Source organism: Euprymna scolopes, chromosome 7 (assembly GCF_053919585.1).
Source record: "Euprymna scolopes isolate OS-2025 chromosome 7, ASM5391958v1, whole genome shotgun sequence".
NCBI lineage: Eukaryota > Metazoa > Mollusca > Cephalopoda > Sepiida > Sepiolidae > Euprymna > Euprymna scolopes.
This window is the reverse complement of record NC_136488.1, coordinates 16375227-16387382: the sequence shown is the minus strand read 5'-3', so window position 1 is coordinate 16387382 and position 12156 is coordinate 16375227. Positions and strand designations below refer to the sequence as shown.

General features: G+C 33.1%; 1 pseudogene; it reads right to left on the bottom strand.

Annotated features, from left to right (window-relative positions):
- Window positions 1-11782: 11782 nt before the first annotated feature.
- On the bottom strand, window positions 11783-11899 carry LOC145280446 (5S ribosomal RNA; annotated as a pseudogene).
- Between the last annotated feature and the right edge of the window lie 257 nt (window positions 11900-12156).

The following is a 12156-nucleotide window of genomic DNA, read 5'->3' as shown; positions in this document are numbered from 1 at the left end:
TAATCCGTATTCCGTGTTTTCCTTCTGTGGTCCCAACATCCTTTAGATAGATATGATAACCGTTAAAAATTTCCTATTTTCACAAATTAATTTTAAAAATACTATTATGAGAAAATTATAATGTTAATATCTGTCGTCAATTAAAAAAAAAACTTAATATCTGAAAAAATTATTACTGCTTGTGTTTTGACGTGAATACGTCATTTGACCACGCATCAGTTGATCGTTATTGGCTTAATTATGTCGATTTCGACAATTGTTTCAAATAAGTTGGACGGGTTTATTGCTGTAAGCGCAACTTATTGGGCCTAAATTGTTGTTTTTGTAGTAGTACGTGGCTGAAGGTGTCCTTATTTTATTCGTAAGTAATTGAGAAATTAAGGTGAAAGGCAAGAAAACGAAGCAACAGAGAAAGTCCTTGCTTCAGACCTCATCTTTAGAAATGGTCGCCTTAGTCGGAATTGGACCAGCAACTCCGGATGACACGACCACAAAATGACAGGAAGAGCTTGACGATATTGACCGTGCTAAGATTGAATTCAGCGGTCACTATTAATATTATGGTCTTTAATCAAACTGGCTACAAGTTTTTCTTTATTTTGTCTTTTTTTCTCTTCCTCTATTTTTTCTTTCGTTTTTATGTCTTCTCTCTCTCTCTCTCTCGCGCTCTCTCCTTTTAACTTTCTCTCTTTTCACCCTCTCACTGTCTCTCGGTTTTTCCTTAAACGTTCTCGTTGTCTCTCTTTCACAAACTTTCCCTCCCTCTTTCTCTAGCTCTCTTTCTCGTTTTGTTTATAGTTCTTTTTCTTTACTTTTCTTTCCCATACATGCGCACATATTCACGTATATACACCTACATGAGCATGTACGTATTTTATTAGTTTTTTTTTTCTCTCCTGACACTTTCGATTATTAGGCGTGGTATAATTTCCTGTAATTGCATATATTATTTTTGCTTATTTATGAACATTAATTATTAATACATTTTATTATTCACACTTACACGTTTCTCCTTATTCTTTCATTATTTTAAATATATATATGACATTTATTTTATTTCATGTATCTACATAAAATTTCATGTAAATATACTCAGTATTTACTTCGACAGTGCTCTATACGTAAGCAAAGCTAGGTAGTAAGTTTTGAAAATATATATTGCAATTAAGCTATACAGAATTTTCCGTTTTTCATTTTCGTGATGATTCGTCAGGCTGTTGCAATTATGCGTAGCTTAATTGCCGTATATATTTTCAAAACTTTGTATGAATGACTATTGAAATGTGGAGAAACTTTTACTTACATGTAAATTTGTAAGAGCATAAACGCACCATTAGAGTTGGTGGAAGGGTTCGATCATATTTGATTGATTTTGTTTATTTTTTAATCAAACTTAAACAAAACAGTTTTGTGTTAATAATACTGCGTTACGAAACGAATATGGTTGGACCCATCGACCGAAATATCTTTGTCCAACTCTAATGATACGTTTGTGCATTTATTTTTTTATATTTCCATAACCATTCATATAATGTATCATTTAAACTCTACCATGTTTAAATATATGGTTAAGTGGCAGTTTCAGTCATGTAGAACTGCACTAAAGCTTCACCTCTTACTCATTTTTCGACCAAATTTCAAACAATTATTACAGTTTATAGATCACCTTCTCAGCTATATTGCGAAAAAAAATCAATTTTCGGTCAGTAAAATAAGTTATGATGTATTTACTGGTGTTCAAAATCATAAAGAAAACGTAAGAAGGTGAACGACGTTTGTATAACTGGTTTCCTTGGCAACCACGTCGCTTCAGCGACTATTGTTGCTACCAACTCACCGTTCTCACGAAAAGAAAAGTAACAGCGAGAATGAAAGAATGAAAGGGAGATGATTGGGGGATTTTATTGAAAGCAGACGGGTGCCGTACATTGTTATTCCAAATGTGTATGTTATCTTTATGTGGGGCAAAATAAAAATAAATAAAACTGGAATTAAACAAAGAACAAGTGAATTTACTGAAAGTCTGGAAAAATCATGGATTACAATGGAAAATGAGAGCATTAATAGTAATATGGTTAAGCTTAAACATGGAAAAGTAAAGGACTAGTTGTTAAAACTGGAAAAGAAAAAGACAAGATATTCTAGCCAAAAATATAATAAATTTATAACTTGAAATATTGCAGCATTAAGAATTTCTTTTTAATTAATTTATAACATTATATAATCAATTCTTAATGCTGCAATATTTTAAGTTATAAATTTGTTATGTCTTACTAGAATATCTTCTTTCTTTTCCAGTTTTAACAACTAGTTCTTTACTTTTCCGTGTGTAAGCTTAACCATATTACTTTTCATGCTCGCATTTTCTGTTATATATCAATGCCTACGTTCAGTCTCGAAAGACAAAGGATACCCCCTGTAGGGGCAACTGCGCGTGTAATTGTGTGGTAAGGGTTGCGCAATCCACAACCACACGTTTCCTGAATCGGCACTGCTTGAGTCCAGTGGCAAGAAGAGGTCTAGGACGACTGGAAAAAATGCCGAGATAAGCGGAGAGGACATACAGCACCCGGAAGTCTCAAATGATCACCCATCTAGTACTGGCCAGGCTCATCGTTGCTTAACTTCGGGACCTGACGGGAACCGGTGTGTGTGTCAACGTGATTATGCCATATATATATTGACACACAACGGTTTCCGTCAGATCACCGAAGTTAAGCAACGATGAGCCTAGCTAGTACCAGATGGGTGACCATTTTGAACTTCCAGGTGCTGTGCGTGCTCTCCGCTTATCTCGGCATTGTTTCCAGTCGTCCTAGACCTCTTCTTGCCACTGGACTCAAGCAGTGTCGATTCAGGAAACGTGCGGTTGTAGATTGCGCAACCCTTGCCACACAATTACACGCGCAGTTGCCCCTACAGGGGGTATCCTTTGTCTTTCGAGACTGAACGCACACACACAGAATTTGTAATTTATTAATGTGTGGGCATAACAAACGCTCTGTCGACGATATGATAATGGATGTATGTTTGCTGACTTGCTTTGAGTATGAAATTAGTTAATCGACGCAATTGCTCCTTTTTTTTTGTTCGTCACTGAATAATTTTAGCATCTGTAATGGCTTACACAACATCACAAACTTTTTAAGCATGCCAATGAAAAAAATGTGGTGTATAACATTGCTGCAACACCAGTGGATAACAAACCTCATATTTTGTAAGTTTCTCAACAGAGAATGAAAAAAATATTAGAAATGCGCCCGGCGTTGCCCGGTCTTCAGATACGCTTAAATATGATAGTTTAATGTATGCAGATTTTCTATTTATTATTATAGTGTACCCAATATATAGTAGTGCTTCCTTGTGTGACCCGGTCATAAAATACGCTTAAATAAATTTAAATTCATGCAGCTTTCGTATTTATTATTATAGAACAAATTGATTATTATATTGTACCCAATATATAGTGGTTCCAAAAGTGTAAAACATGACTTGTGTCATCAACTTCCAATGTTCCAGCCAGTTAAAATAGAAGCGATGTTTATTTTCAAACGTAACACAATCTCAAAGATTAGAAATATCTTTGCATATATTTTGTGTGATTAAAATATATAGAAAAACAGTAATAAATTCAGTTTTTTTTTAATAATAATAAAATTATTTTATTTTGATATACAACTTTACAGAATAGTAAGCTTTACGCAATCAGGATTGAACTCGAGAATCAGTAGACATTTGCACACTAAACTTGGACGATACCGACGGAATATCCATCAATGTTTATCGTATTCAACTGATGAAAGCGTTTAAAGAAAACGACACCGAAATGTTTTCATTCTGTTCAACTGTAAAAAGTGTGGGAAAATAATTTATAATAATAATTATAATAATTTAATGCTCATAGAAAGTAGTAAGAATGTGCAAGGAATTTGTCTATAATTTCTGAATAAGTGTGTGTAGCGTGTTAAGCCTGGTTACAGGCAATAAACGAAAATCAAAATGGTGGCCGAACCTAATTATATGCTGGCTAGTTTAGTGAAGTGACGTGAAATCTCTTTACTCATATGTAAATAAGTTGGTGTCAGATTAGATAAAAAGCCTGTTTTCAGAAAGGAGACGAGATTTCTGGAGTCGTGAATTTGAACTGCAACGTGAACGTACAATATATTGAGGCGTGACGATTTTAATCGCAAGACCCAAAACAAATAAATCGGTTTTCAAAAATTACCATAACAATTAAAATTATAAGAATACACTAATTCCGTATTTGTGCCATTTGCACTTTAAAAGAAAACGTAATAATCAGATTGTCGAAAATACAATAAAAAATGATTTTAAAATCTTCGTCTGAAGTTGTTGTGTTGAATGTGAACCTCGAAATAAAATACAAAGTGTAATACCTAAAGATTATACTGTAATATCATAAACCAGATGTCCAAAGAATTGAAATATGTCACAGACTGCTGTAAGGATTTTGGATATAGACCTCTATAATCAGCTATTTTCTGACCTACATTAAACAGATAAGTACGTTTCGATTTGAATAAAAGCAATAGAATAAAATTATGCATTCTGTGTTCGTGTTGAACGTTTATAGAATGAAAATATTGTTTTAGCAACGGCAGCTGGAGACAACAGATGAATGATTCAACTAGTTAGAAATATTTCAAGTCTAATTGTGCGTTTGTCGTTTTCTGATTTTTGCATCGGAGGTAATTTTGTTTTTAATGTTTGATGACGAAGTCATTGAAAAACTCGTTGCCAGACTGACTAATTTGATTTCCATATGAATAAACTCTAAAAAAATATAAAGAGACATTTTTGCATTCTATGCTTTAAGCAAACTTTAACATTTTCGTTTGTTGCATGATTCTATAAAGGTTTGTATGTTAAAAATACATCTTCACCACTTAAAAACATTCGAGTGTTATTCTATATTCATAAAATTTAGTGATTTATTAAAATAAATGTTCATAGTTTGGTGTGTTATTAATCCAGAATTCGTTCATTAGATTGGTGTGTTATTAATCCAGAATTCGTTGATAACTCTTAGAAAACAGCATGAGGAAATGATGCGTTTGTTTTGTTGTTGTTTTTACTTGGTGCCACCGCTTATAAAAACCCTTTTGTCACTCTAGGATAAACGTTAATACGTGTTAGGTAGACGGTGAGACAACATGATACCTAACACGTATTAACGTTTATGGCTTATAATGGGCTTAATTATTTAAGAGGTCCGCTCAACAAGAACTTATTTACATTAGACTTGAAAACAACATTGTTATAGTCAGCTGGGAAGTAGCCGAACAGTATTACGTTCCACAGGCTAACAGTTCTATGAAAGTAACTCTGCTCATTGAATTTTCGTTTAGTTTTAGGCAAAATTTAAGAGTGAGAGAAATTGTTGACAGTTATTATAGCTAGACGAGTATTTATTCGACCAAAGATTGAAGCTCAGTCGAGCACCTATTATAAAAGTAATGCTAAAACGGAGACAGACTAGCAACGTGTCTTCTGCGAGAAAGGGAAAGTAGTTCGGCTAAATATTACTCGCCCACTAAATTTCGAAGATGGTTTTGTACTCTTTCAAGGCAGGAGAAATTATTTGCGGATTATCTTACGAAATATTTGTTTCACGAATTCTTTAACACTCAACGTGCTTAACAGTACAGGCGCAAAAATACGATGCTAAAGTCTGGGGTTCGCTCGATCCTCCGCAATTAAGGATTATAGTTAGGGGAGGTGTGACTTTTTCCGAGAATCTGTGCTGGGATTGCTCAGCGTCCTGAGCTTGGAAGTGCGAGTAATTAATCGGTATCCTAGAACAGATACCGTGTGTAATTAGGGGCCGGCCACATTGTGAATTGGGGTTTTCTGTTTTGATCCCCGAAAGTAGATGAGTACGAGTAATTTATTGCGATGGATATGCTGTAAAATGCACAAGCGTGTCTGTGATGTTGTCGAATTGTGCGGTGAGGCGAAACAGGGACCTGATTGACAATGGCAAAAGGGAGCCGATATTGATCGTGAGGTAGTAGGACTTAAGAGGTCCTTGACCTTCGGGCCAGGATCAAAGTGCAGCATCTGTTAATTTCTTCTTAATCAATGGAGGGGAAACCCTCTATACTGAGACAATTATTATTTTTGGTTCTTGCCAGAGTGTCCATTTTTGCTCTTCTTTTGGGGAGTTGGGTTTTTCCCACATTAAAATCTACCTTGTGTCACATTTTGCTTTTGTGGGGAAGCAAATAAGTATTCGTAGGCCTTACACCCGCGAAAATGCCATGAGACTAGAGAGAAACTCCACCTGAATAAAATAAGAAAGTGGTCAATGACTGATTAATGTTAACTAAATAATAATAAGATTAATAATGATAGTGATGGTGTCTGATCATTTCTTAGCCCGCGGAGTGAACATTCTGCAGAATGGTTTTTCTTATGAACGGAAGAAACAATCATATTGGTATCCTTCTATGGTCAAAAAGGCAGGTACGTTAGCTAGTTTAACTAAGCCAAAGATAAAGAAATTAATATTTGGAACAAATAATAAAAAGGTTAAATGAAGGCAAGTGACATATTTGAAACATAATGGAAAATAAACAATAAACAAAGGTGATCATAAACAAATTGATTCGATCTAAGTTGAGAATTTACGATAGCAAAAATATGTTTAGAATAAACAAAATGTGATAAAAAATAATTCACGGATGGTTACATATATTTATACTAGTTGAAACCCTTGTTAAGCTGTACAAAACGTGAACAGTAAGATTAAATTCAATAATGAAAATAATACGTTCCTCTCATGTCCATTTCTCTCTCTCTCTCTCTCTCTCTCTCCTCTCTCTCTCTCTCTCTCTCTCTCTCTCTCTCTAATGAATGTCGGAAAATTAATTCCTATCTTGGTCACAAAAAAATAAACTAAAAACGTGAAAGAAATGTTTCTTTATTTTTTTATAATAACCTATTTCGTTTAAACCTCAATTTCATTACTCCTAAAATTACTCCTAAAATAAATTTTGCATACATGATTATTCTTTCCCTTTATTATGATCGTGAAGATTTCTTTCCTTTGCTCTTAAATACGTGCTTGATGGAGCGAATCGGACACACATACGTTAAATTTGGTTATATGGATTAGCAATTTCTAGACTGAAATTCTAGAAAATTGTTGCAATATTTTGGTTGTATTAATGGGGTATGATCCCACACAGTCGGACGATTCTATTTATAAACGATGCTGCTAAGAACTGACGAATCAAATTAATTCACGTTCTGCTACCAACCAATCAGAAACCATAATTGCTTCATAAATATTAAACCTTTTCTGGAGCAATTTCACATATTCTTTTCCCGGGTTTTGACACGGTAAGAATATTTTGTTCTGTGGAACTGTCTACTACAAACAAGTCACCCCCCCAGGACTTGTGTGTAACAGCGAACCATCTGAAACTGTTCTAAAAGTCAAAATGGCTTACACTTCTACATTTTTTTCTTCTTGTTATGAACACATGATTTTTTTAAAGTAAAATAAATTATTACGTTTATAATTACATTTATCCTAATTTGTTTTTTAATGCAAAATTGACTTTTAGTTTCCGTGAAAATCTTTACTTCAACCAGTTTTCTTCTTGTACTTGTAGCTGAATTACCTCCCTTACCTCTTAACATGAATAACTTTACGTATCATTATTAAAATATAACTTTACGTATCATTATTAAAATATAACTTTACGTATCATTATTAAAATATAACTTTACGTATCATTATTAAAATATAACTTTACGTATCATTATTAAAATATAACTTTACGTATCATTATTAAAATATAACTTTACGTATCATTATTAAAATATAACTTTACGTATTATTATTAAAACGTATGCAATGCTTATTATTTGCAAGCAGCTAAATTTAATAAGATAGAAATATGACTCGTACTCACTTACACTTTGGCATCATTGGACATTTTTTATACACACTTATGCTATGATATTTACTTCGAATAACGCCAAATTTTATAAAGCATTAAAATACTATACACAAACAAAAAAAAACAAATTTGTATAAAGTCACAACTATCTAATAACTTTAAGAAGATATGTTTAAAAAATCAAATTAGTGCAAATTCAAAAATTCGCTGGCTGACTTTTTTTTTATTTTAATTTTTATTCAATGGCAAACCTAAATATCACACACTAAAGATTTCAAATCTCGCGAGATAATGTTCATAACATATATCTTATCGTTAACAATGGCAGACATCTTTTATAAGATTTTCGCTTGTAAATATATTTTCTAGATTTCATTATTGGTTTTTCTTTTCTTAATCGAGTCATGACAAGATCGAAAAATAAATATTTTTTGTTTTATTTTGTGCTTTTTTTTTAAAGGAAATTTTTATGACATAAAATAAAAATAAATTCTCATTGAAGTATGAAGATCTATCGATTGTTCCATTTACGTTTTGTCTATAAAACATTTTACTATCCCGATGTACTTTCTTGTTTGTAGTATCTGAATTATTCGGACAACTGTAATCATCTTGGATATTATTCTTACAACGTTTGTGTCGATGAAACTGTCGTCTTCTTCGGGTACATCTTCTCGAACTCGCGAATTTACATGGTGATTCCGAGGAATACAATTTTTAAAGATTAATATTATAGCAAAATTACTGATATTCAAAATGTCATCCACGCACTTCAGGACAGAATCTTACCTGGAAATGCAAGCTCATATGGTGTCTTGAAGAGTAATCTGTGTGATATAATTTTAAGCTCTTACCAAACACGTTTTCAAATCATCAGTATAGTCTGTTGTGTTGACATTTTTCTGAGTTCTTACTAGTACAAAATCCCAACAGTAATCAATGATATTTAAGCCTGTATTTTTAGGAGCAATCCTTCGTTGTAATGAAATCATGAATCAGTTGCTGAAGAAATTGAATTAAGGATTTTGTTGTGGGCGTTTATACGATCTTATTGTCATGTCCATGTTTTGGCATCCATTATATTTCTTATATCGTGGAATATTCGTGGACACATCTCTTCACAAAAACTTATTTAAAACCTGTTTTCTTCTTCTTGCTTTCGGAACTATTATGATCAATTTACAACCTTAGATTTCCTGTTTTTCTAGCTAGCAGCCTGTGTATGGTATTTCGAACTGAACTCTTCATTTTATCGCGGTAGATTGTTCTAATTAGCCAGTTATGACAGAGTATAAGTGATTTTTTTTTTATTCCCAATATCATTGTTAGTGACGACTGGTCTTTAAACTTCTATAAAATTATCGCTCAGAATTAATTTTTACACATGGCGCAACGGTTAAATGTGTCGATTTTTAATTTTAGTCACTTGTAAACTAAATAACTAAAAAAATACAACAAATACAAAACATACCTAAAATGGTGTGCTATTCAAGCTGGTCATTAACTTATGAGATAACTATGTTTCATTTTTTTTAATAACTTTAATTAATGGCATTAATTTCCCCGAGTTTTTCAAGTCAGAATTCTTTTTATAAAGACATCGAAGATTACGGGAGGGGCCGTGTAAAGGTTGCCAACATCCTAAGTGAAAGTAATTTTTGTGGAGCGAACTTGATTCGAACTTGAGACAATCAGGTCGTCAATCCGTGTCGTTAACCACGAAGCCACCGTCATCTTCCCGCTCAGTACAATCACTAAACCAAGTCAAACCAAACAAATATTCTACGTAACTAATCTAACTGTTCTCGGACGAAGTGCCTTCGAGTTGAGCTGACTTCCGAAAAAGCCCGTGACGACTATTAATGAAAACAAAACATATTCCTTGATGCTCCTGACTTTAACAAAAACCAATAAAATTTCTGAATAATATATGACAGCTTTTCCATTTCTGTTTTGGAACTACACAAAGTGATACAATCTCCAACAGAGAATCCTAACGACCCCGAATTTCTCTCGCGACTGTTTTTTTTTAGAATTGATTCAATGCTTAGACGATAGAAGTCTGTATCTGATTATAAGAGATGCCTTGGATGATGGACGGAAAGAATTGAACATATAAAGAGAACATTATTTATCAAAAGAGAAATCGAAAATTATATCACTATATACAGAACTAACGTCTCTGAAACGTAACGAGGATGAAACTATTACCGACTACATTATAAGGGCAGAAACACCCGCCAATGCCTTAAAGCGTAGTCGGTAATAGTTTCATCCTCGTTACGTTTCAGTGAAAAAACTGTTTGTTTACAATACCATGTCGGCTGATACTTGGGCCTGATGATCTTTAAAATTGTCTTCCTTCTCTTATAGATAAAAAGAATTTTTATAGGGGAATATGTTACGTTACTAAGGTTACACCGGTTTAACATAAAATATTATCCTATAAAAATCTTTTCATCTATAATAGAAGAAAGACTTTTTAAGATTTAATTTTTTTGGTTTTCGATACTTATCAGATGGTTTTCTATACAAAATATATCTAAGAACACTTTTTCTTTTCATTATTTTGACCCTCGAGTTTGTATTCATTGATATCTTATATGGTTTATATAGAGTAATGTGGTTCTCGGTTGATTAACTGTGTCTAACTGTATCGGATATATACTCGAGAGTCAAAATAATAAAAAATATATATATACTGTTGTCATAGCCCTAATGATTTCTAATGGAGATTTCGTATCTCCATCTGAAGCCAAAACTATAAAATTTTTATTAACTGTACTTCTATTACTAATGGAAATTTGATATCTTTATGTGAGACCAAAATTATATCATTTCTATTAATCGTGCTATCATGCTCAATTCAGTTTTTTTTCCATCTACTTACATGTAATATCTTTCAAAGCTAAATTCAGAGGAATATAGTGTAGTATCTGTTCTGTTATGATAAGATCATTCCTCCAGGTATTTCCTTTTCTTTTGTGGGGTATGATATGTCAACTAGAAATCAGATCGACAAAATCAATATATACTAGCAAAACGATCCGATCGAAGGAACATATTATTAGTAGTACGTATAAATATTCTTCACGATCAAAACAAAAAAAAATGCAATTTTTATTAGATTACATTCTACGTTTTTTTTTTGTTTTGTTTTTTGTGATTTTTTCTTCAAGACTTCTATGATGTTTCATCACCTTCCGCTTCACCTCTATTTTTTTCGTTCCTAATTTTGCAAATATATTCATTGCTTTTCTTAATTTCCTCGCGTTTTTTTTAATCATTTTGACTTTTTAGATGTCTCCATGATTTATAAAGACGTTTTATGTCTGCCATCTTGTCTATTGATCTATCAGCGAGTATATTTGTACTTCTCATTTCTCTGTCAATTGATCGCTGTCTTTACTAAAAAAAACAAAAAACTTGTCTCTCATCTGGTCAGTCAGTTCATGTCTCATATTGATCTTATAAAGTTTCGATCCACCCCACAGATTTAACATTACACCGGGTATCATGCTTACGAAAAACAATCGTCATATTTCAGTTTGTGTGGTCTTTCAGTTCTCATTCGAACTTTTCAACGCAATTATTTTAATGGAGCAATTTAAGGCGCCTCTACATGGAAGCACGTGATATGGTAAGTTATATCTTGCTTATACAGAAATATGCAGGCTCCTTCAGTCTTAGACAGACTATGGATACCCACGTTGCTTGCGTGTGAAATTTTTGTGGCAGGAGGTGCGCAATATACAACCCCACCTCTGTAGACGACATTGTTAAATACCAGTGGCAAGTAAAGTGTATATACAGGACGACAGGAAACAAATGCCGATATACGCGGAGAGCACATACAGCGCTTAGAATTCCCAAATGGTCACCCATCTGATACTAACTAGGCTCAACGTTGCTTAACTTCGGTGATCTGACGAGAACCGATGTGTCAACGCGATTATGCCGTACAATATATACAAAAATAATTTCTATAATATACACATATTACTCGCACCACGCTCGCTATATATGTGTATGCATGTATGTATGTATGTATGTATGTATGTATGTATAAAAGTGACATTGTCTGTCTGTGTGAGGAACAGTTTCTATTAAACTATTCTGTCAAGACTACAGACTTGAAACTTGATATATAGGTGATTTGGACCCGTAAAACAAATTCTATTTGGTTTTTAACCGGTAAAAATAGCTTCTAAGGGATTAAATT